We start from the raw sequence: 26,030 nt of genomic DNA on the forward strand, positions 1-26,030 counted from the left end.
TTATCTTAATAATTCAATAAAATAAAGTAAAAATAGAAGAGTTTATGAAATTAAAATATCATGTCAATTTCATAAAAAATTTTTAAAAAAGGCAAATCACGCCTACTAGGCGTGACATGTATTTTTTTTCAAAAAAAAAAGGTGTGTCTCGCCTACTAGGCGTGATATGTAATTTTTATTTTTATTTAAAAAAAGGCAAGTCACGTGCATGACTTGGTTTAATTAAAAAACATTAAAGTTGTACATCTCGCTCACTCTGACCAAGAAACATGCAACATGGTCTAAAGCTGCAAAACTACAGCCTAAATTATTTGGGGACATACCCCACGTGCATCTCTTTTTTTCCTCTATAAATCGAAAAGTATGTATCATATTTTTTTCATCAATTTTCATCAATCTTCTCTTCACTCCTAAATTCTTGTAAATTTTTTAATTAATTTATTTCGTCACTTCCTGACAATTTTTAATTAATTTGAAGTTTTTGTGTTTTTGCAGGTAAATTTTTATTCCAACTTCAATATAAGGCTAATATAAATTATTTATGTTAAATATTAAATTTATAATTGAAATTATTATTTATGCTAGAATATATTTTATGTATGAGTCTCTCTTTTTTGCAATTTTAATTATGTTTTTTTAGTTATTATTATTTTTATAAAGAAATTGCAAAATCATTAATTATAATAAATTATCATTATTATTTTTTTAGAAAATGATAAGAAAATAAATGTTATATTTTAATTTTTCTCTTATTATTACTATTTTATAATAATTTTATAATTATATATTACGATAATCATAATAATTTTAGATTTAATATTTTTTGTACGTATATTTTTGTTCTAAATTCAATTTAAAAGAATATTTTAAAAAATGCAAGTCACGTATTTTTTTAAAAAAAATATCGCATTTTTTAACTTGATTATTAAATATTTTTTAAAAAACATAGTATATGCCTTACTTACTGTATAATTATAAGCTATAATAATGTTATACTTTGATTTTATTATTATTATTAATTTTTACAATTTTTTATAATTATATGTTAAGAAAGTAAAAATTTTAACTACAATATATTTGTGTATGTATATTTTTGTTAAGTTGTCTTTCTAAAAAAAATGTGTGACTTGTTTTAGGTTTTTATAAAAAAATAAATAAAAAGTCACATATTAAATATTTTAGGAAAAACACACTCTCTGATTTAGTCATGTTTTTTGTAGATATTAACTACAATACTGTTAGACCAATTTTAATCTTTTAAGATAAATTCAAAAATTTATTATTATTTAATCAAGTCAAGCCCCTTTAAAAGTGATAACTTGATTTTTTTTTCCAAAAAAGATAAAGTTAGGCCCTTTGAGAGAGCATGCCACCAATATTTATTAAAAAAATATTTTTAATGTGACGCGGTCTAATATTTATTAGTGTGTGTATATCTTAAAATTATTATGTGTTTGTTATTATTATTAGTTGTGTATATATTCAAATTATTATTTATATTAATAGATAGAATAATTACTTTATTTGATTTTATTTATATTGTCAAGCTAAATTTTTTATTTGATTTTATTTATATTGTCAAGCTAAATTTTTTATTTGATTTTATTTATATTGTCAATACTTATTTTTGGATTTTTTCAAGCAAGTAAAATTTTATGATAAAAATTTGAATCGAGGTATGTATATAAATTTTTATTATTAAAATAACTTTGTATTTTCAAAACTCGTAGATTGTGAATATATTATTTTTTAATGTATTTATTATTTTTAATTTTTTAAAATTGTTTTTCTTATAGCTAATGCTTGTATATTATAATTGTTTTGATAATTGATGTCGTAGCTGTTTTTTAGATATTAATTATAAGATGTCATTATATGATGGACCGGCTGATGTTACTGTTCTTTATCAGCAACACACACATATATCTAATTTTGTTATACTTAACAACTTGGATAATACCCTAAGGATGTGTCAATCATATAATTTAATTTGGAAAGTGTAGAAAAGTGGTATACTACACCATCATGTTTGTTCATGTTTACATGAAATCGGCTTTTACGGCATTCTCTGTTGTGATTATTGTATTTATTATAATCATTTGATAACTGCTTTTATGGAAAAATGACGCCGAAAAAACTCGTACTTTATACTTTCGAATTGGCGAAGCAACAATCACACTGCAAGATGTTACGTTAATTTGGAGGCTTAATATTGACGGTGACCCTATCATCGAGACTGATGTATCCCGCAAGTTTACTCTATGACATGTTTATTGTTATGATCGTTTAGATTTTGTACTACTTCAAACAGACTTTAAATCTCATACTTTAAAGTTGACCACTCTGTATTTACACTGTTAATAAACAATAATTGATGAAAATAGTACAAACATATAAGTGACACAATACTCCTTGATGTGTTCCGCTGTTGGTTATTGGTGGTTGTATACAACCTGATTCTGAAAATTGTGGTCAAATTGTTGTACTTGCATTTTCGACAAGATATGCATAAGGTTCCTAATTATAGTTAGGACAAGTGACGTACTTGCATATTTATATCCCGAGTTCTGTTTCTGCATCTGAATCAGGAAAACAAGAAATCACAAGTACTTTATACATTTTACATGTATATTTATTATAATTTTTTTATTTGAATATATACTCTTCTTTGATACACATTTATTAAACTCAAATTGTAGATTTAAGCAGTGTATAAAATGACTCATCTATGTCCTGACCGCTTAGGATGCAACCTAATCACACAACCTGAAAATCAAAACAGCAGTGATAATATTCTTCCAATTCCACCTTACAGAGCAAGGTAATAATTGCAACATATTATACAAAATTGATAAACATCTTGAATGCATAATTGTATGTCGATAATGATTCTACTCTACAATAGTTCCCAAATTATACTTCACAAAGGCACCCATCTATCCACCACTCGCTTTAAACTATACCATACCTTATCATAAAATCGAGATTTGACTATCATCTTATTATCCTCATCACCAAAGGAAGAGCAAGAAACAGCAAATAACAAACATCAATACACATGTATCGACTACGACAGCAGTTAGGACACATTGCCCTCTATCTAAGATCAATGCCAGCTCATCAAAATTAAACAAAATTCGGACTCTATCTATAATCAATACTAGCGCGTCAAAATTACACAGGGAGTTCTGTATGCCACCTTCAAGTGCCTAGAACCTGCATATACAATCAATGAAGAGGATTTGCCTCTCCGAGTTGCCATTTAACATTAACATCACTGCTGACAAGAAGGAATCACCGAGGAAAGCTCAGTATAAGTTTTACTACATAAAATCAAATGATCCACTCTTTAATCGCTCCATACGAGCTTGGAGGCTGGACAACGCTTTCTCATCCATATGAAGGATACCACTCTCTGTGGAATTACTGGCACTGTGCCCTTCCGCCCCATATGGATGGCTAACATTTCCATTTACTTGTACCAGTGGTCGGTTCCTCGGCTCAGGATTCACTTGAGCTGTTGCCAATTGGATACTCTTCATTCTTTCCCTAATCGCATCCAATGTACCGTTTGTAACTGCAGTTAAAATAAATTATCAGGTGATCTTATTCTCACTGAAGCATGATAAGGCCATGCTCGTAACTAGGATTCCAACAAATCAAATAGCTCGTCCACTTTTCGAGTCATTTAGAAATTTTGTATTCCTGATTTTATTGAACACAAGCCAACCTCTAACAAGTTTGAACACACTTTCATGCCCATATTATTTTATTCAAATTTACTAATATGATAAACTGACTTCGACCCATATTTAAACATCTGATTAATAAATTTCAATAATTAAATTAAAACCACATGAATCAAGTCTGAATTTGAATTCCAAACTGATCCGAATTTCAAGCATAAAAGCTCAAAATTCAAGACTGAGCTTGGATTTGAGAAATTGAGCAGAATTCTGTTCGTTCATAACAAATTTAAGAAAAGCTATATACCTGATGGTAGTATGTCAGTTCTTGACTCATCTAAATGCTGGAATCCTGATTGATCGGAAGTGGAACCTCTTGGTGAGACGGTATTAACAGACCGATCATCTTCAGCATATGATGGTGGTGAAGTGAAGTTTGTGGGTTCGATTCTTGTATTTGTATTCATTGAATCGCTCAATGAATTTGTAGTTACAGGAGATAGAGCTCCAAATCTTGGAGAAGGGTTGAGCATCACTGGCGGTGGAGTGGACAGGGGTACACTCGAAGGCGTCCTTCCTGCTGCTGCATTTCTCTCCATCTGCCAGAGAATGAAACTAAACATTACACAAAAATGTTCAAGCAATATTCTCGAATACCTTTTTTAGAAAAATTGATCCAGACCTGTGCTAAACCATCTCTAATGTAAGTTCGAAAAGCGTCGCTGGCATTTTGCAGTTGAGCGAAAATGTCAACCTGAAACCAAAAGAATAAGAGATTGTTGTTAAATAAACGTTGAAATAAATTATAAAGATATAGGGACATCTCTAAGTAACTAATATATGACAGATTAAAAGTTTATTCCGGTATTGCAAACAATTTACCTGAGGATATAGTTGAGTAATGCGATATAGTTCATACAAACCAATTGAGCTAGTTTGTTTGTCACCAATTTTCTTAAATATTGCAGCCAATTCTTGCTGTTGCACACACATCAAGAAGTTATATTGGAAAATAGTAAATACATATGCAACAATACATGTGCAACATAAAGGAGAAACCGACAAGAAAAATACGTGGCTCGAGATCAGGACTCAAAAACAGGTACCTTCAATTGTGCATCTGCAGAGTGTGTCGCAGGTGCTGAGTTATTGGCTGTCGAATCAGTCCAGTGAGTTTGCCCAACAGGCCCAGATGGTGTCAACATCCTAGCAGCTGCCAAGTTCTATAGAGGTAACTTGCAAATTAGTTGGAAGATTAAGCTACCATATTATCAAGAGTATTCCATATATACCTGAAGATTAACAAGCTCACACATAACAATTTTGACCATCCAAAGTGGTTTAGTCATCAGCCCCCGCTCTTCAGTGAATTCATAAGGCAAAGAGTAGTAAGAATGTGAAAGTATGTAAATGATAAACATTCAGTCACCAATAACATAATCAGCAAGCTAGGAAAAAAATGTTTTTACTTTGGGAGAGAGGTTAGTACCTCTTCCATATTTCATGCATTCCTAGTTTTTGTAGACATATATGGATACTTTGAAGAATTCGATCAAGGTCTATGACATATATTGTACTTTGCAAAACCTATATCCATATTAAGTGGTGCAGATAAATCACCAGGTTTCAAACAAATAAGTAAAAATAAATGCTTTTCTGATGATCAAGAACATATCAGTTTGGCACTTTTTGTAAATATTTGATGCAAGAGATCAGTTCATGACAGTTGTTAAAATCACCAAATTAAACAGTAAATGTCACCTTAGTGAGCTTGATTAAACATTTAACAACCAAATCAGAAAATTTCTGATTTCTAATAACAAGGGACTCATTTGCTGCTGGAGATGGCCATCTTGATGGATCAAGTGGTAGCAAGAGATTTATAAGCACAACAAAGGATGAGGTATGGTCTTATCCTGAAGATTAAATATTAAGTATTTTAATTATGAAAAAAACCCACTATTGCCTTGTAGATGAACTTTATTATCAAGCTTTACCAGAATCTTCAACACAAGTATATTCAAAGCTTTTAAAAGTTGACTGCCATCATCCATCTGTGGAACCCTTTCATCCAAAAGCCATAGCAACAGTTCTGTAATGAGACTATCAAGAGTGCATTCCTTGACAGCATGAGCTAGTGTCTTGTTTTGAAAAATCTGCATCGACGATAGTGATTTGGAAAACGTACATTATGCTAAATTATTTAATTTGAATTTTTTTCTCGATTTTCAGCTTTCTAAACCAAATCGTTGACATTTATACGCTCAACCAAGAACAAAAGCAGGAGGGACCACATGCAAAATTATGAAAGACAAAGGAGAGCGTCTACCTGCATGAGAGTGTTCAGGACATATTTACAAGACCTTGATGAGGCACCATTGAGACTAAAGTCAAAAGTCTTCATTATCTGAAACAAAATAAATGAGATGTTCACAAGGAATAAATATAGGAGGCACTTCCAACAAAAGAAAATAAACTAGATGTTGCCTTTTTAGCTAAGCATGAGGACCAGTCTATCCGCATCTTTCATTATATCGCCCATACTGCTGCCTTCAGGATCAGCAGTTGCCTGTCTCAATTCATGGCACACAACTTTCATTCCTTCAACTGACTGTTGACAAAATTGCATTCATGAGTAAGACAAATAATATATCCATAGATATTAAATGCTGTCAAAATTCAGATTGTACAGTCATGTAATCAAGATTACATCTTATATGCAGTGGGTCAAAGTTGACATTCTATGCAAGAGATTGTAGAGTCAACTCACACTTAAAGGTACTTAATGCAAACACTAAATGAAACAAGAAAAGGCAAGGGTAAGGGTGATGATCTTTTGAAGCTGAGTGAACAAATGACAGTACCAATGCACTTTCAAATTAACATTCAAGGTACTCCAACATAGGAACTCAAAACAAACCTGCTCAGGCGAACCGTAAGCTACAATATCCAAAGCTTCATTCCAGTCTGTGGGACCCATACCAGAATATGTTTGATGACTTGGAAGTTTATCTGCTTGAACTTCAAGATGACCATAACTCTCCCTAGGATACAAAAATAATTAGAAAGCAAAGAAGCAGGTGATTATAAGAATATGAAATGCTCAAGGGGAAGTGAATGGTTATGCATATCCTCCTTCAGATTGAACAAGATAACTAAAATCAGATACCTGCTGAATATTGGGACAGCCACAGAGCGAGTAACTTCCCCACTTTGCTCAGCTAAATCTGATCTGGGAGGTCATAGTACAATAACAAATTTGCAACATCAAAAATAACAAACAATAGCGACCACCGAATGGTTTTATTTCATTTTACGGAAACAATTTTCCATAGCCCAAAATCAAACAATCGCTATCCTCATTTTCAAAACTTTTCATCATTCCAAAATATACATTTTTACCTCCCCACATCTCTCCCAGCACAACTTTTAAAATAATTTTATTCAATAATTGCTTATATGATTTGACATTTACCGTTGTAATTCTATTTCTTTAAAAAAAATTAAGAATATAATTTTATTTCTGCAAAACTCCCAAAACAAAACCAAAGAAATCCAAAATCTTCCTCCTTCAGTTAAGTGGATCACAAAAGCCATTACCAACTACTCGAGCATAAGAGCAATTGCTTTTTTTTATTCCATGACCAAATTCTGGGACGGTGGGAAAAAAATAGTTCAGAAATGAAAAATATCTAAAATTTAATATAGTCAAACCAAACACGTATCCAACAGCCATCCAATGAGCATGTGGGTTGGTTACTGGTATTTTATTTAGTGAGCCCCTTTTCAAGAAAGATCAGTAATCATTTTTAAGATATACAAACTTAAATATTTCAAATGATCTGTCATTTTCTTCCGTCATATAAATTTCCTCACCAACAAGGTCTTGCCACATCTAGAGAGTTGAATGTAACTACTCTCAGGGTTATTAATCAGATATGACAACATAATAACTAAAAAATTTAAATAAATAAAATCATCATACGCCATCTTTATGAATAAAACATACCCATTATCTCTCACCGAACGCCTCAGAGCAGCCCTGGCTTCCCCTGGCCTTCCTTCTTTCCTTTTCTCCATCTCCCGAGCCTGGGAATTGCAAGTAAATGAATTAATTATACGGAGGGGAAAAAACAAATAATCGTAGATTGGGCAACGGTTAGCATAATAGTGTAATCATGTAGTAACCTTCCACTTAAATCTATCATCTAACATACTTCTTTGTGCTTCGGTAAGCTTACCAACATATCTCCAAATGTCTTCACCTGACAGACAAATTATTTACAAAAAGATTTAGACAAAAACTGGGTAAGGAAACAACAAAAGTACTTTGTTACAAGAGAAAAAAAAAACAAAGATGTCACTCGAATAATAGTTTCATATTCATGAGTTTCCATTCTATTTTCAAAATGTATGGTCAGAAGCGAATTCTATCTATTTCCAAGCAACAACTGCATAAGATTATAAAACACACACACAGATGCATATATATTTCGTAGGCCACTAGGAATTAGGCTTTTTTTACAAGAGTGGTGTTCAAGCACTACTGCAAAACATACCAAGAGCGTTTACATTTTCGCGGACAGTAAAAATCATGGAAAATAGATAGTTTCTTTACTGGGTGTACCAGTAGTTTCATGATGATATATGAGCTTGCGTGTACACTTGAGTACTCAGAAAGCACATGTACAGAAGTTATCTTTAAGTTACCCAAGTGCCAAATGGCTGTTTCACAGCATAAAAAATAATGAATAAAATAATTTCTCTAAGCCTGGTCCTAACAGCATAAAAAATAATGAATAAAATAATTTCTCTAAGCCTGGTCCTATCTAAAATAATCGATCACATTCTTCTACACTCATATCGAAAGATTAAGACACGGCTACAAACTGTAGGACATTGTTAATAATGAAATTTGCCTCTCTATTTGCAATAATAAATATGTAAAACTCACCAAGAATCTTATATCCAGTGGCCAAAGTATTTAGAGCAGCCTTTCTAGCATCTCCATCTCGTTCAGCAGTTAAACTTGCGACAATTTGCAAGGATTTTAACTGCCCACTTATCTGATCAGTGATAAATAAAGAATGTCAAAATAGTAATGAATCAAAACTCAAAATATTGTTAAATCCTAACACAAGCCTTGCTAAAAAATTACCTCAGCTCCATAATTATCCAGTAAGAATCCGACAAGGTCAGCAGACTCAATCCGTGTCCTATTGTTTCTAGAACGCAAGCCTTCCAAAACATAAGGAAAAGTTTTTGTTGCGGAATAAGTGTTGATTATTTGCTTCATCAGTTCCCGCATTTTCTCTCGTACTTTTTCAATGTTATGCCCAGACTGCAACCCACGATCCATTGTGGTTAAGATGGGATTTGAAGGAAAACGAAATGCATAAAAACTTGATATTTTAAACAAGAACTACAGTGAAAACGGAAAAGAATAAATCAAAGGATTTCAAATAATTTTTTTGAGCCTTGAAAATAAAGTATTAAAGATGATGCATGATGAACGCATCTTCCACAGATAACTAAAATAACTATTCGTCTACTACCTTCTCAACCAAACAGGGAAGAAAAATGGCTGCCTCTGCTTCAGTCATTGTGTAGCCCCCACATTCTTCAACATGTCCAGAAGTTCAGGTAGAAATTCCAGAACCTTATCAACATTTTCAAAGAGCATGAATGACATCAAGTCAGTTTCCAAAAATGGATGAAAAATCAGAATAACTAAACTGACACTCTAGCCAAATGGTCTATATATTAGTATGTTTAACAACATAAGGATTTGATCACTTAGAAATAATTCAAAATATTATAACTTCTAACAACTAGGCATGCACAAATTTTATTCATAACAAAAGAGTGAAAAATGATTTACTTTTATCAAGACTAGAAGTAAAGATCCATCTATCTAGTAAACCAATATCTCCAAGGATCAACATCATTGCAAGTGAAAGAGAGAAAAAAAGTAAAAATTGAAAAATTTAAGGATGATCACCAAAACTAGAGAGCTAAAAATCCTGATAGTAAGTAAGTTGACTCTTTCAGAAGCAAAATTATGTATTGACATATCTTCTTTAATTCAAATTTCTAATTTTTGGACTGGTTTTCTCTTGTTTAATTTTGCACATTTAAAAAATAACTGTTTTTTCAGATGTCTCGTAGTCCGGCTAGTATAACACCAGGTCGGACTTAAAAACAGAACTAAATATTTTAGCCTATATTAGCCAGAACAGCAAAAATTAAACTTAATGCACAGGCCGCCAGTCATGTTGACGCCGTAATCATTACTGACATGTTTCTGTGTAACTAGGTTATACCTTTAATAGGCATGACGTATTAGATTCGCAGAACCTCATGACAAACCACTTCAGGAGTACATCCAAGACTTCAATTACCTCCATTTTTATGGAGGGAAGAGCCTGCAACGCAGAAAGAATGCAATTTCAAGAGGCCCAATCAGTAGAAATGTTAGCAGAACCACAAACTGAAACTAAAAATACCTTCTGCAGCATCTCAATTCCATCTACTTGCTTCTTAAAGTCCGCACATAACAGCCGCCTATGCAAATCCTCTCGGAAGTACTTTATGAGATCATTCTAATGAAACATAAGAAGAAGCCAATGATAACTGCTCTATAAATATAATATGTAGACTAGTAAGTAATTCATCAGGTAGTGATATCATATCCCTACATGAGAGACATGATCACCGGCTGTTGCACACTGACACTACAAGGAGTTGCAAACTTAAAGACTGGATTAAAATGTAGGTTTTGAAAAAGGTATAATTTGTTTTATTTTTACTTCAGTGAACACGTTATTCACAATATCAATTTATCATACGGGTAATATGTGGCATAAATCTATATTTTGGTCGATTATCAGTCGAAAAGTAAAATAAAACTTCAAAAATTTTCCAGTGAAACAATGTTCTAAATTGCGGCCAAGGCGGAGGCCAGCCGCACCGATAAGGTGCTAGGCGCCAGCCCAGGCGCTAGGCGGCCAGCCCAGGCGCTAGGCGGGCCTGGGCGCACCTAGACGGAGGCTGGGCGGCTAGGTGAGCTGATTTTTTTTAAAAAAAAAATTTGGGCTTCTAAAATTTAATGATCCGCTAAGAAGCCCATTTAAAAAAATAAAATTTTGGCCCATTAGGTCTGCTGCTTTTCTTTCTGGGCTGCTACTTTTCTTTCTTTCTCGGCTCTCGTTATTTTCCAGCGGCACTCTTTGTACCAGAAACATAGATACTCCTCGTTCCAGGACTCCATCTCGTTCCAGAGGCTCAAGTTATTCTTTCTCCTCACTTTCTTGCATATACTTTTTCTCCCTGATTATTGTTCCAACACTGCATCAAGGTGTTTGTTCTATAATGTTCTCAGTAGAATTATGTTCATAGAACAATTTTGTCACAGTTCAAAGGTCTATAGCATGTTTTCAATTTTGTCTGTAGTTCAAAGGTGTTGAATTGCAATGCAATTGATATTGAAAATGAATGAGAAAAATTACACATACATTTGCCTTTATTACCACTACACCTATTTATAGTCTAAACATTACAGATAATTATAGTAATAATATCTCTAATTGCTAATTACAATAATTACCATAATACAAATATTTCCTTATCATCTCCTACAATCATGCTGAATGATTGTCTTCCATTAATACCATTAATCAACACTCCCCCTCAAGATGGTGTGTGTATATCTGTCATACCCATCTTGCACATGAAAGGGTGAAACACTTTAGCACACAAGCCCTTAGTAAAGACATCTGCTAACTGGTTTCCAGAATTGGTATAGCTGATTCTTAAGCTTTGGTCATCCAACTTTTCTTTGATAAAGAATCGATCAATCTCAACGTGCTTAGTACGATCATGCTGAACCGGATTATTGGCAATGCTTATAGCTGCCTTATTGTCACAATGTAGCACTAGAGGCTCTTCTTGAAAGAGTTTAATGTCTCGCATTAGCTTCTTGATCCATAACAATTCACACACGCCTTGTGCCATAGCTCTATATTCAGCTTCGGCACTTGATCTAGCAACCACGGTCTGTTTTTTGCTTCTCCAAGTAACCAAATTTCCACCGATGAAGACACAATATCCAGAAGTAGACCTTCTATCATTAGGAGATCCTGCCCAATCCGCATCAGTGTATGCATTTATTCCCAAATGGCCATTGTTTGAAAGAAGGAGACCTTTCCCAGGACTAGATTTGAGATATCTTAGTATCTGATAGACAGCTTCAAGATGTGTGGATCGAGGCCGATGCATAAATTGACTTACTACACTTACTGCATAGGCTATGTCAGGCCTTGTATGAGACAAGTAAATCAATTTCCCGACCAATCTTTGATAGCGATCAATGTCGACCAACTCACTGACGTCTTCTTTCAACTTGTGATTTGCTTCAATTGGGGTATCCGCTGGTTTACAGCCTAACATTCCGGTTTCCTTCAGCAAGTCTAGGACATATTTTCTTTGAGAGATAAATATACCCTTGTTTGATCGAGCTACCTCTATTCCAAGGAAATATCTTAGTTTGCCCAAATCTTTAATCTCAAACTCAGTGGCCAAATGTTTCTTTAGTCTCGTCATCTCTTCTTGGTTGTCTCCGGTCATTATGATATCATCGACATATACAATGAGGATGGTAACCTTACCATTGAGATGTTTGATGAACATAGTGTGATCTGCATTACTTTGCTTGTAGCCAAGAGTAATCATTGTTACACTAAACCTACCAAACCATGCCCGAGGTGACTGTTTCAAACCATAGAGAGCTTTTCTTAATCGACAAACCTTTCCTTCAGTTTTCTGACATGAGAAGCCTGGAGGGATTTCCATATAAACTTCTTCTTCCAATTCTCCATGTAGAAAAGAATTTTTTACATCAAATTGTTGTAGGTCTCATCCAAGATTAGCAGCACAAGACAAGAGGACTCTCACCGAGTTCATCTTAGCAACCGGTGCAAAAGTTTCTTGATAATCGATCCCATAGGTCTGAGTATATCCTTTGGCTACCAATCGGGCCTTTAACCTTTCAATAGAGCCATCTGCGTTATGCTTCACAGTGTATACCCATTTGCATCCAACCGGGATTTTACCCGAAGGTTTGTCAACAAGCTCCCAAGTCTCATTTTTTACCAAGGCCTTCATCTCTTCTACCATGGCACCTTTCCACTGAGGATCATTGGTGGCTTCTTTCCATCCCTGTGGAACAGAAATAGAATGCAAAGAAGACAAAAAAGCTCTATAGGATGAGGTTAGTGATTTATATGAAACGAAGTTAGAAATGGGATGTTGAGTACACGACCGAGCCTTTTTTCTAAGAGCTATTGGAAGATCAAGGTCATTATAAATATCATCTGAAAAGGTCTCAACCGAGATTAGGAGATGGGTTACCTGATTCTACAGGAGTCGTCCGGGACCGACGGTTGGCTATGCAGAGTAGCTTCATCTTTTTTCTTGCGAGCATATCTCAGCAGATTAGGCTGATCCAGTTTTCCTGTTTCGGATTGGGCTTGATCTGTATCTGAGATTGTTTCAATATTCTCATATTCCCCCTGACCACTATTTACAGGCAGTCCAAGAAAGGTTTGCTCAGTGGAAGTCACTTGTTCGATATGGTTGTTCTCCCCTAGAACAGGTGACGAGATGGGAAAGAAAGCTTCCATTTCCCGAAAAGTAACATCCATAGAGACATAAAATTTTCTAGTTGGTGGATGGTAACACTTGTACCCTTTTTGCGTGGTCGAATATCCAACAAAGATACATTTCAATGCTCTAGGGTCCAGTTTTCCTCCAATATGTTTATGTACAAAACATACACACCCAAAGATTTTCGGGGGAATACTGGAGAAATTATTACCTTGAATGAGTTTCAATGGACATTTGAAATTCAAGGTCCTCAAAGGCATGCGGTTGATCAGGTAGGCCGCTGTGAGAACTGCATCACCCCAATAAACTTTCGGTACATTCATTGTGAACATGAGAGCCCTGGCAACCTCAAGAAGATGTCGGTTTTTCCGTTCAGAAACCCCATTTTGAGCGGCCGTGTTGACACAACTTGTTTGGTGTATAATTCCATGAATGCCTAAATAAGATTGAAAGTTCTTTTCCATATATTCAGTACCATTATCGGTACGTAGAATTTTCACAGAGACACCAAACTGAGTGCTAATCATTCTATGGAAAACTGAAAACAAACAAACACTTCATTTTTTGCATGCATCAAATAGACCCATGTCTTCCTACTGTAACAATCAATAAAAGTTACAAACCACCTATAACCCGATAGAGAAACTACCGGGCTTGGTCCCCAAACATCAGAGTGGATTATCATAAATGGTTTTGAACTTTTATTATTAATGGAAGGATATGAAGTTCTAGTGTGCTTAGCAAGTTCACAAGCATCACAAACTAAGGTCTCCACATTACACTGCTGGAATAAACGAGGATAAATTTTTTTTAAAACATAAAATGAAGGGTGCCCTAATCTTCTGTGCCACTGAAGGATTTGGTGATGAGTGGAGTCCGAATCACTTATCAAGGCATGACTTTTGAGACTAGATCCTCCAACCAATTGGTATAGACCGTCATTCACTCTACCATAGCCAATCGTTTTCCCCGTGCTCAGCTCCTGTATAATACAATGAGAAGGGAAAAATTCAATTTTACAATTCAAATCTCTGGTAAGGGCACTAACAGACAGAAGGTTATGTGAAAAACTAGGGATATGTAAAGCTAGAGGTAAATCAAGTGAAGAAGTGCAATTGATAGAACCTTTTCCGATTATAGAAGATAAAGATCCGTCGGCTATACGGACTTTATCGCTACCTGAACACAAAGAATATGTCAGGAATTTTTCACGAGCACCAGTCATATGGTCAGAGGCTCCGGAATCAAGAATCCATGAATCATCATCGACACAATGAGTATATTGGGTTGTATGAGCAGATGGCATGATATACCTGTGCGGGCAAGATGAGAGGAATGAGTGGAAGTGGCATTCATGGTACCAGGAGATTCAATTCTAGCCATAAGGTGCCTGAGAGTCTGTAACTCCTCATTGGATAGTCCCTTGGAAGATTTTTCCTCACTCGGTTGCTCGATATGGGAAGCTTCATAAACATTAGCTTGAGGTCGTGAATCATTAAATCTTCCACCACCACGACCTCGTTTTGGACGGCCATGGATACTCCAGCATGTGGCTTTAGTGTGATTTGGTTTCCCACAATGTTCACACTTTTTCTCATCTTGTACTTCACCTCCTTTACTTGTACTTCTAGCAGCATTATATTTTGTGGTGATGGTATGTGAGTCAACAAGCATACCTGATCCTTCATTAGAGATAATTGGCATCATAGCATTTCTTCTGCTTTCTTCTTGTTGCACATAGTTATATGCATGTCGTAAAGAGGGAAAAGGGTCTTTTCCAAGAACCTGTACTCTGATTTGATCAAAGACATCATTCAGCCCTGCTAGAAAATCATACACTCGTTCCTTTTCAACCAATGTATGAAACTTTGTTGCATCAGCTGGACATGAGGCTTGAAAATCCTGATAATAGTCAAGTTCTTGCCACAAACTGCTGAGTTCAGAAAAGTATTGGGCAATTGTCATCTCACTTTGTTTGGTTTCATGGATCTTCCTCCGTAGTTCGTATATTTGGGCATCATTTCCAGACTGAGAATAAGTCTGAGCAGTAGCCTCCCAAATTTTTTGTGCCGTGTCCAGCAGAAGGTATCCACGTGCGAGTTGTGGTTGCATAGAATTGATTAACCACGACATAACAAGCGAATTCTCGGACTCCCATTTGGAAGTATCAGCACGATTCGATGTAATTTTCCCATTGATATAGCCCTGCATACCTCTGGCTTGAATAAACAGCAAGCATGATCGCGACCACGCGAGATAATTTGTTCCATCAAGTTTGACAGGACTGATCTGCAGAGAAGGATTATCATAAGTGGTGGTAATCTTGCTACCAGCATGTTCATCCATGGCAGTAGAAGATTCCTCCTTCTTTCCGTCAGACATGGTAGTGATGGAGACTATTCAAACGCAATCCAGAGATTTGTCTTGTGCAACAGGCCTTTCAACGCCGACAGCGATCAAGGTTAGCAACTTGCTCAAAACCTAAGAGCTCCTCGAACCTGGCTCTGATACCATGTTGAATTGCAATGCAACTGATATTGAAAATGAATGAGAAAAATTACACATACATTTGCCCTTATTACCACTACACCTATTTATAGTCTAAACATTACAGATAATTATAGTAATAATATCTCTAATTGGTAATTACAATAATTACCATAATACAAATATTTCCTTATCATCTCCTACAATCATGCTGAATGATTGTCTTCCATTAATACCATTAATCAACAAAAGGTCTATAGTATTATATTTCAGTAAAGCTAAAATTTTTATGGCTGAATGATAATGTTGGAAGCTTTAGCAAAGACCAATCAGAAGTCCAGTTAGACTTGGTTTATGAGTTTAGTTCCAAAGTGTTGAGAAGGATGTATAGACTTGCTTCACGATTTCATATTTTTATTCTTCCAATCATATTTTTATCTTAGTCAACTTCTCGGCCGAGAAATTTGTTGTCTAGGAGAACATATTTTGTTCGTTTATATTCGAAGTTTTTGGTCTCACCATTTCTTATTAAACTGTTGATATAGACACTAGCATGTTTAACTTTTAAGTGTTTCGTATTCAGTAAGGTTTGGAGGGTAAAAATGGCAAGCAATCCATCAGTCGACTGCATCCGTCACTCAGCCTAAGAATGAGTTTTTGGAATGGTGTGACACTTTGTTTGAGAATATTTGCTCCTTTGGTAAGAGTTCTCCGATTGGTTGACGGAGATAAAAAGTCATTCATGGGGTTTCTATATGAGGAGCTTCTTCGAGCTAAAGAAGATATCAAGGTGACTCCGAACTATGTCGAATCAAATTATCAACCTATCATCGTGATTATTCAGTCAAAAATGAAGGATAGACTTGATACATCATTGCATACCATAGCTTTTTCGTTGAATCCCTATTTCTACTACAAAGATAGTTCTATTGCTCTTTTTGGAGAGGTCGCGACAGGGATTTTTGAATACATGGCAAGATACAATTATTAACAAGGAATTTGCAAAATATAGAGATAAGACTGGGTTATTTGGGAAAGCATTGGCTGCAAAAGCATGTGAAAAAAATGATGATACATTTGATCCATGTACATGGTGGAGTACCTACGGTGCTCACACACCCAACTTGCTAAGAGTGGCATTGAGGATTCTTTCATTAACTACAAGCTCATCTGAGTGTGAAAGAAATTGGAGTGCATTTGAAGGAGTAAGTTTAAACTTTAATTAAAATAATTTATTAATAATTTTTAAAGTGTATGTTCATATTCATAACTATACTAATTACATTCTCGATTTTTTTTAGATTCATACAAAGAAAAGAAATAGCTTGGATGTCAATAGGTTGAACAATCTAGTATTTGTCCAATTTAATGCTAGATTGTTTAACAAGCAAAAAAGAGAGAAAGAAAGGAACGTCAACGTCCTTCTTGAAAAAGATGCTTCAAATGCACAAGGTTGGATTGTGGATGGTGGGGAAGAAAATGAAGTTGAACCAGGTTCGGGGCTCACTTGGCAATTAGTTGATAAAGCAACTGGGGCAGATAAAAATCTACAACCCCGAAGAAGCTCTAGAGTTAGAGAATTTCACGAGGATGATTTTGAATCTGATGAAAAAGATGATGATCACAATGATGATATTGATTTTGTGTCCGATGAAGAACAAGTTGTTGAAAATTTCGGAGAAGAAGAAGTGGAGTAAATTTGTGATGACACATTAAACTATTTCATTGTGAATTTTGGAACAAATCTGAATTCTTTCTTATTTTATTGAGATGACACATTAAACTATATTGAGAATATTTTGAAGTTATTTTAAATTTGATGTTATTGTGTTGAAGTTCTAGTATGTGATTTATTATGTTTTGATTCCGTAGAATCCGATTAACGGCGCCTAGTCCCCGCCTAGGCGGTCTAGGTGCTGGGCTATCGCCCGACTGACGCCTAGCGAATTTTAGAACCTTGGTGTGAAGAGCCAAAACCAAGCAATGAATACACACAAAAAAACAGCACACCTCGAGATCTTGAATTTGCTCTAAACGTAATTCTTCAAACTTAAATCTGCGAACAACCATTCTCTCTCTATCATCCTGCACGAGAATCAGACAATTCATATCGGTAGCATGCGCACAGGTCACCAAAGCTGCTGTGAATCAATTTTCACCATGTATACAATATACCTTATTTGAATCTTTAACAATGAGCAAAGTCTGCGACTGCAAGTTGATGTCTTGAACGGATGTAACTAACTCTTGTCTTGAGCCCTTTGTAGAAATAGTTCTCTGGACAGACCAAATTTGGCTCAAACAGTATGTTAATTTATGAAAAAATAGCACTTTAATCAATTGAAAACATACTGTAGGAGCGGCCTTGTTTCCATGTTGTGATGCACGATCACCATAAGCATTGGCTTTTCCGATCTGCAAGCTGTTTTTGGACGTCGATCCAGAAGGAACTGTCCGACCAGGTTCAAAACGTTCTGCAATCCAGCAAGAAGCTAAGCACTGAAAAAGCATCTAAAAGATACAAAACAACTCTTTCCTTCTCAGGAAGACAGGCGGGGAGGCAAAAATTAATATACCTTGAAAAGCCCTGTGTGGCTTTAATCGCTCATTGACAATAGCTAAAGCAGACCCTTGAATATCTCTCAAATTTTTGGTCACCTACGAAAAGAATATGTGAGACCAAACAACGATCTCTGTGGGAAATCAAAGATCTTCCAGTAAGCAGTAGCAATCCACATACCATTTCTTGTCCACAAACTCTCAATATTTCACTAAACAATGTTTCAGCAGCTTTACGAACATCTGCTGATTTATCCTGGCAGATTAACCAAGTAACATCTCAAGTAAAACTGAAACAAACAGATGCTAACAGTGAAAACTTTCAAAAAAATAAATAAGTTAAATGGAGAAATGAATACCGTCATAGAAGATGCAGATGGTTTTAGCAAATGTATAGCATCAGGAAAATTAGTTGATCCACCAAGTTGTACGGGATAACCAGTCAAAGAGATCCTTGCGCCCTTCCGCACCAAGCTTAGTGTCAGTAAGAGCAGCTGAAACAAAAGGAACCTAAAAAAAAGACTTCCACGTCATAAATATTAGAAAAAGTCAAAGGCAAGAAAGTAACCAAGAGAAGTTCTTTCGTGTCAACCATTTTATCAAGATGAACAGCAGCAAGCCAAGCGTCTAAGGTGCTCAGAGTGCACTCTCTCATTTGTTTCTTATTGTCACCAAGGCATTTCAAAATATCTGACAGAATGCCCTGCATGTGACCACATTAAAGCAGAATGAGAACCAAAACAAAGTTCTGAGAAAATTGAATATAGATGACAGAAAAATTTAGAGAAATGAACCTTGCTTGACTTCTCAATCGCTTGTCCCATTGCAGATGCAAGAACACCAATAGTGGACAAAGTCGCCATGATTAAGTTTTTGTTGCTGTCATGCAGACGGCTTCTTAGAGCCCCAAAAAGCTCTCCTGAAAGAAGAATAAGTTAACACAATATACCCAGGAACTGTGATAGTTTATTGAACATATAACCATTAGTTATACCAGTTCCAGTCGGTTGAATACGTCTGTTGGCCTCTTCTACAATTTTATTAACACTTTCAATAGACTCCAAACGGATCTAGAGCAAAATATATTCAGTAACTAGATGGCACTTTAAATGGCTTACAAACTTCACAGCAATCACATATGTACAACATCACACCTTCCAGTCTGAATATTCAAGGCCTTTCAACAAGGTAGGGGTAATCTTTTCACTAATGTCTTCACGTGGTAGGCCATCTACCCCACCAGAAGCCAAGGATGATGCTTAGCATCAGTTACTTTCACAGTTTTCTTCGGAACTGCTGATGTCCCCTGCAGATAGAAAAATTAAAAATGTGACGCACAAAGTAATTGGATTCAAGGGAGATGAGGAAGATCATTCAGAAACTAAATCTTACCTCATAAGGATTTTTTTCACACTCAGCATCAAGGGCACTTAAAAGAGCGGGTTTTACATCTGAGAGGAATCCCTTAATGTCTGCAAGGAGAGTATCCAGTGAGTCCTATAAACATCTGAATAACATGAATAATATTACAAAAATCATGCATCACCTGGCCCAACAAACTTGTGTAAAACACCAATAAGTTTAATCGTGGCATTTCTAGTGGCAGCAGCACTAGATTGTAAACCAATATCCTTGCAGAAGTTGATTAAATCCTGTAATAACAAATAACACCAGATATTGAACATGTCTTATGCACAAACCTGAAGAAAATAAAATCAGAAGTAACAAATTTGTGTGTAGGAGCTTGAACCTTCAGTTTAATATATGAAATACCAAAATCCTCAACCGCAGAATCCAACCACAATAGACCTTCACTCAGAACCTTGGGATTCTTGTGCTCTTTAATGATTTTATAAAGCTGGCACCAGAGAAAAATATCCAAAAGAGTGCTCACTAATGGAAAGAAAACCATCAATCAAATTGCAACAAATAACGGCCGCACATGCATTATTAGAAAATGAATTAACAGTTCTACCCTCTCACTTAAGAAAATGACCCAACTGTTTCTTAGTACAGATTTTAGTTCCCTAATGACTGATTATTCTCAAGTATAGAAATTATCAAGGCCTTGATACAATTCATAACATGGAGCGAATTCGCTTAGTTTTTTTTCATTGCCACCCTTTCTTTCGCCATAAAAAATATATCTTCCACAAATATCAATTTGTGACTTGAGAGGTTCGGATACACTATTTCTGAAACTGAAAAGATAGTCAGCTAGTAGAGGGGACAGAGACAGTCTAGGATAGGTATCAGTGGTGGTTGCGTCATAAGGAGAAAGTCGTTGAATGAGCTAGAAAACAATAATAAAGATCAGGAGTTTTTTTACGCTTTCTTTTGGTGAATAGCAGAAACTGATGGTGTTAGCTGGTCAGCTAGTAGAGGGGCCGGAGACGGTCTAGGGCTGGTATCAGTAGTTGTTGCATCATGACAAGAAAGTCATTGAGTGAGGTAGAAAACAACATTTAAGATTTACAGGAGTTTTGATCGTTTTCTATCTTTTGGTGAATAGCAGAAACTGAAGGTGTAGCTGGTCAACTAGCAGAGGGGTCAGAGACAAAGTCTAGGGCAGTTAACAGTGGAGGTTGTGTCGCCATGTGTCTGAAGAGTGACAAGAAAAGATTCAAGAAATATGAGCGTAACAGTACGTTAGGTTTTTCTTTTTAAAATGGCAGGCAACTAATTTCTGCAATAAGGCAACTAATTTCTGCAATAACAGTCCTCATATTGCAAGACGTTCCATAGAATAGGGTATCACAATCTGTATTGATGCACCACGTGAGAGAAGAGGATTAGAGGCAAGCATAAGTCATGACACAGCCGGGGCAACCCCAAATTCCCAAGTAGGCGCACGTTACAAGGTTTAGAAATAAAATCCAAGGTCTAAGTCAGGGGAGCAAATAGTTAGATATGCTGGAGGGAAGGGTGAAAGCTCGTCATTTTCCTTCTAAACTTTGTCATTACAGCAATTTCAAGACATTCAACAAAGTTCAATATAAAGCACATTGCTCTTTTTATTTGCAAAGTTAAATATCAGTGGTCGTGTCACACCCAACAATCTTCAACTTACCCTCTCAAATACGAATCCCGGACCTGCAGCTTCACAAAACGTAGTAAGACACTTCATGGCCAGAGCACGAGTCTTGACGTCAGCGACTCTTTCACTGACACCTGTCAACAATTTAAATCCACAGCAGAATTCAGAAACTGGTGAAAGCCTAAAGTTATCTTCAACATACCACAGGAAAACGACTTCCAACCATCAATAGTACGAAAAGGATGATAACGATAGATGGTAAAAGTAAAGGATTGATAGTCGCAAGGTAATATTAGCAGTATAAATGATTCAAAGTAACTAACCTATAAGGCAAAGAACAACGCCTTTTTTCGGAAACTTTGATGCAGTTGAAGCAATGTGAGTGATTATATAGACAATCTGTTGTTGAACCTACTCATCAACATCCCAACAGAGATAATTTAATCCACTCAAGTGACAACATTGTAGTTATATTAAGAACACAAGTGTAAGGATAAATATATACCTGAACATTTTTCTCGTTCCAACCAGGAACAACACAAAGTAAACGAATCAAAAATTCAACTGATGGGTCAAGGTTGGTTAGTGCTTCCACCTGCTCTTTGAAAGACACAATAGCTGCAACAAACAATTTATAAAGTACAAATCAATACCATGCTTTACTCAGACAATGAAGCAATCTACTTGGTTAATCACTTCGAGATATCATGACAGTCAAAACTGTGAATGTCAAATAAAAGACAAATACACTGAATTTGATGTTAGAAACTCTATGAACTTCAAAACCTCAGCAGTTTTTGAGAGATTGCAAGTATTGGACAAAGATTCACAAAAACTCAACAAAGCTATATGATGCTTGGTGATCACATAGGCCAAAATTTGAAAAGTACTAACAAATTAAAGTCAAATCAACCGCCACATTAGCTAAGCACTCAATATATATTTTGACATGTAGAATACATTGTCATAAAGAATATCCCAACGTAGAACAGCAATCAAACATTAAACCACAGAAAAAGAATCAGCATGTTTAGAATATAGTTAAGGGTAACAAAAGCGCGCCTCTGCTGAAAGGCGCACAAGATATGGTACGATTCTATATATATAATTAAAGCGCAAAAAGTTTTAAAGCCCAATAACAAAAACAATCCCTATTGTATGTTTTAAAAAGCCCAGCATGTGTGCGATTTTCTCCCTAGCGGCCTCTCAATTTCTCTCAGTGTATGCGACTATGTGTGCAGCGGCTTTTCTCTAGTCTCTACGTCTCAACTCTCAAACTCTTTCTGGTTCTGTCATATGTGCGTTTCTCTCTGTGGACTGTGATAGTGTGCTTCATCAAACTGTGCTAGACTGCTAGTGTGCTTCATCAAAAACTGTGAGTATGTGAGAGATGGCTTTGTGGCTTACAATATAGGATTTATTGTATTTGGATTTTGTACGTGATTAGGAAAGAAAGGCTTACTGAGTCAGTCTTGAATACTATAGATTATGCACAAATACTCTAAACCTTTTTTTGTCTGTTCGGTGTCCAATTGAATTTACATAAGTAATCTGTAATCTAATTTGGAGTTGGTTTGTATTTTATGTTTTAATACATTATAATCAGAATTCAGAATGAAGTAGAATTATTTGATTTTTAATAAAATGTATTTCCAACTTTTGATCTATCTTGTATAAAGTGAGTCCTGTAACCTGTTGCTGTAGTTTTATTCTTAGGATCACCGATCATTTACAAATTACAAGTCATACGCCAGTGTTTGTTATCATGTCTACCCCGCCACCAATATCAACTTTCATTGCTTCCGGGATGGTTGGATTAATTGATATATTATATTTATATTTTGTATTTATACTTCTAATTTTGTATTTCAGCAATTTATTGCAGAATTCTAGAATAAAGTCTGTTCTTGCCGATAAAAATGTCAAATTTTGAATCACAACATTAGAAGACCCAAAAAATATCAATAAGTGAAGTGCAATTTTTGTAGGAAAACAACTAATGGTGGGATTTATCGACATAAACAACATCTTGTTGGAGTCAATAGAAATACAAAAACTTGCTCAAAATGTCCAGAGCACGTGAAAGAAGAAATCAGTTCTTATATTTCAAAAAAGAAAGAATTGAATAATCAAATAGGATGCGATCCCTCACTTTGATGAAGTTGCAGAACAATAAGAATATTTGGAACTTGAAGAAGATGTACGTGCAGCAAAAGGGAAACGACCTAAATCAGTTTCATTTGGTCAGTGTTCTAATCTTGCACCTAATTTTCATGGGAAGAAACTAAAACAAGCTGGTCCAATAGATTTATACTTCCAACAATATGTTGATGAGACTGTATCTCAAGAAAAGAAAAAAGATGCAAAGACAGCGAAGTTGTATGATGAAAATAAGAAGAAACTGAGGGAGAATGTTGTGCAAAAGTTCGCTAGATGGGATATATGATGCAGGTATTCCTTTTAACACCATGAATTATGATAGTTTTAAACCATTTATTGAAGCTGTTGGACAATTTGGTCGTGGAATGAAGCCCCTACTTATCATGAAGTTAGTTATATCACTTTATATAAAATTATTGTACTATTTAAATTAAAGTTCTAACTTTTAAAGTGTAATTTGTATATTGAATTTAAATTTTAATGAAAAGGACGTCATTTGGAAGCACAATATCCTCACTTGTATTGGTCTTCATGCGCTGCTCATTGTTTAGATTTAATGCTTGAAGATTTTGTTAAACTTTCTCACTTGAATAAGGTACATGAAATGGCAATGATGGTTAATGGATATATATATAACAGGCCCCAAGTTCTAAACATGATGAGAGAATTCACGAGATTGAAAGATACGGTTAGAGCTGGAAAAACTCGTTTTGCAACTACTTATTTGACTTTAAAGCGGTTTCAAAATCACAAGAGAATTTGTGAAAAATGTTTACATCTGAGAAATGGACCGCTAGTAGATTTGGAAACGAGGCACGGGTAATCGAACAACAGAGGTTATGTTAATGCCTTCATTTTGGAATACAGTCGTTTATGCTGTTAAAGTAAGTAGTCCTGTTGTGAAAGTTCTTCGATTGGTTGATGGGGAAAAAAACCTCCAATGGGCTATATTTATGAGGATATCGATCGAACTAAAGAAGCTATTGCAACCTCATTTGATCACAAAGAAGATAAATATAAATATATTTTTGCTATAATTGATCATAAGTGGACGATACAACTCCATCGACCTTTACATGCTGCTGGGCATTTCTTAAACCTGGAGTTTTATTCAGATTCTAATATAGAAAATGATAATTAAGTTGTAACGTGTTTGTATAAATGTATCGGTAGGATGTGTGAAACCGATTAGCTAAAGGATAAGATCATGGACCAATTGCCAATGTACAAAAAGGCTGAAGGACTTTTTGGGATGCCCATGGCAGTCAGACAAAGAAAAAAAAATCACCAGATAATCAATATTTTATTTTTATTATATGATAATTGATATGTAATAGTTTTAATGTTCAATTTTTTATTTTGTTTCAAAATAACCAGTGGAATGGTGGTTGGCTTATGGGTGTTCGATACTCGAATTGTAAGTGTTCGTGTTGAAAGTTCTTAGCCTTACTTGTAGTTCATCTGCTTGTGAACAAAATTGGAGTGTACTTGAACATATGAGTACTAAGTATTAGTATTTAATGAAATATTAAATAAATTTATTATTTTAAAGCTAAAATTAATTTGTATCAAATATGTTCACCTTCATTCCAAAAGAAGAAACAGATTGGAGCAAAAAATATTGAATGATTTGGTTTATATCAAGTATAATAGAGCTTTGAGGCGTCGATATGATATGTGTGATATGATTGATCCTATTTCTTTGGCTGATATAGATGATAGTAATCAATGGTTGATGAGTGGATTTACGATTTCCTTGCAGGGCTTAATATTGAATTTGATGTTGTAAGGATACAGATCTTGGGGAAGGAAGATTTACCGTCCTCACACAAAGCCATCTCCATCATCCGTACTGAAGAAAGAATGAGAAGTGTTACGCTTAAATATCATGCCTAAAATGGAACAGGCGGTCAGGCCATACCAAAAAGACTTCCTGGAAATTGAATGGGAGGCCTCCAAATCTGAACAATAAATTTTTCAGCAAAGATGAGAATGACAAAGGGCAAGCCCATATGGCTAATGGTCATTCAGGCAGCAAAGAACATACACCACATCCCAAATTCAACAAACAAGACATTGAGAAGTTTAAATTTTTTTTGGGAACTCTTGAAGGACCATCCGGAGCAGGTACATGTTCACAAGCATTTTTAGGTATATCCTCTACCTCTTGTCATCCTAATGCTTCAAATCTCAACACATGGGTGATGGATTCAGGGGCTACTGACCATATGACCTTTTGCTCTAAAAAATTCATCACTTATAAACTCTGCCCTAGCCAAAACAAAATTACAGTAGCAAATGGATCCACCATCACAGTTTCTGGCCAAGGAAATATTTACATAAATGATAATCTCACCCTAAGAAATGTTCTTCATGTTCCCACCCTCCTTGCCAACTTGGTCTTTATTAAAGAGTCGTCAAATATTCTAACTGTAACG

The 26,030-nt window shown here is 35.3% G+C and overlaps 1 pseudogene; it reads right to left on the reverse strand.

Moving 5' to 3' along the window:
• Positions 1-4,412: 4,412 nt before the first annotated feature.
• On the reverse strand, positions 4,413-25,451 carry LOC142533324 (protein MOR1-like; annotated as a pseudogene).
• Between the last annotated feature and the right edge of the window lie 579 nt (positions 25,452-26,030).

This window comes from Primulina tabacum, chromosome 2 (assembly GCF_025594145.1).
Source record: "Primulina tabacum isolate GXHZ01 chromosome 2, ASM2559414v2, whole genome shotgun sequence".
NCBI lineage: Eukaryota > Viridiplantae > Streptophyta > Magnoliopsida > Lamiales > Gesneriaceae > Primulina > Primulina tabacum.